The sequence below is a fragment of the Propithecus coquereli genome, unplaced genomic scaffold, assembly GCF_000956105.1.
Source record: "Propithecus coquereli isolate 6110/MARCELLA unplaced genomic scaffold, Pcoq_1.0 Scaffold156, whole genome shotgun sequence".
NCBI lineage: Eukaryota > Metazoa > Chordata > Mammalia > Primates > Indriidae > Propithecus > Propithecus coquereli.
The window spans coordinates 966,217-967,345 of record NW_012140080.1 but is presented as its reverse complement, the minus strand read 5'-3'; positions in this window follow the sequence as shown (position 1 = coordinate 967,345).

Here is a 1,129-nt window from a genome sequence, read left to right as displayed (position 1 = left end):
CCCTATCTCCTGGATGAGGCAAGCAAGGTGCTCACTGTCAGGCTCATATAGTACAAGGTTGCATCTGAAGGTGAGGCCTCCTTAAATTTTGCCATGGGTGTTTTGCTTGCTTCACCCAAGTCCTAGCCCTCCCATTGGTCAAAGCCAACAAGGCCCATGGAAACAGGTTTTGGGGGCCTGGGCAATGCATTCTTTGGGGCTCAGCCTCCTAGGGCACAGTAGAGAGCTCAGAAAGGAAGAGAATGGATCTTGGAGGCAGAGGAGAATAATAGAGAGTAACAGGCACCATTATTTTCACAGGTCATGGCAACAATTTCTAGTCTTAGGGCTCCTACAAAACCCCTTTGTTCATATTATTTTTCAAGGACGGATTTTTGTTTTTATTTCAGAATATTATGGGGAGCAAACATTTTGGTTACATAGAATGTCTTTAGCTCACCCAAGCCAGGGCTACAAGCTTGCCCTTCTCCCATACAGTGCACACTGCATCCATTAGTTGTGAGTTTACCACCCCCACACCTGACCAGCACCCAGTGAATATTACTTCCAGGTGAGCACCTTAGTGTTGATCAGTTAGTACAAATCCAATGGCGAGTACATGTGGTGCTTGTTTTTCCATCCTTGTGATACCTCACTTAGTAGAATGGGCTCAAGCTCTATCCAGGATAATACAAGAGGTGCTAGATCACCATTGTTTTTTGTGACTGAGTAGTACTCCGTGGTATACATATGCCATATTTTATTAATCCACTCATGTATTGATGGGCCCTTGGGTTGATTCCACATCTTTGCAATTGTGAATTGTGCTGCTATAAACATTCGAGTGCAGATGTCTTTATTACAGAATGTCTTTTTTTCCTTTGGGTAGATGCCTAGTTGTGGGATTGTTGTATCAAATGGTATTTCTATTTTTAGCTCTTTGAGATACCTCCAAATTGCTTTCCATAGGGGTTGTACTAATAGGACAGATTTTTGATAAAGGAAGAAAATAAGTTGACAACAGTCATTCACACACAAAAGCAAGATTGTTATTTTCCTGACATTCTCAATTTAATATTTTATGAAATTAGATTATTGGAACTAGTTTTATGGGAAAAAGATCACTCTCCCTCTGTAGAAAGGGAGAAGG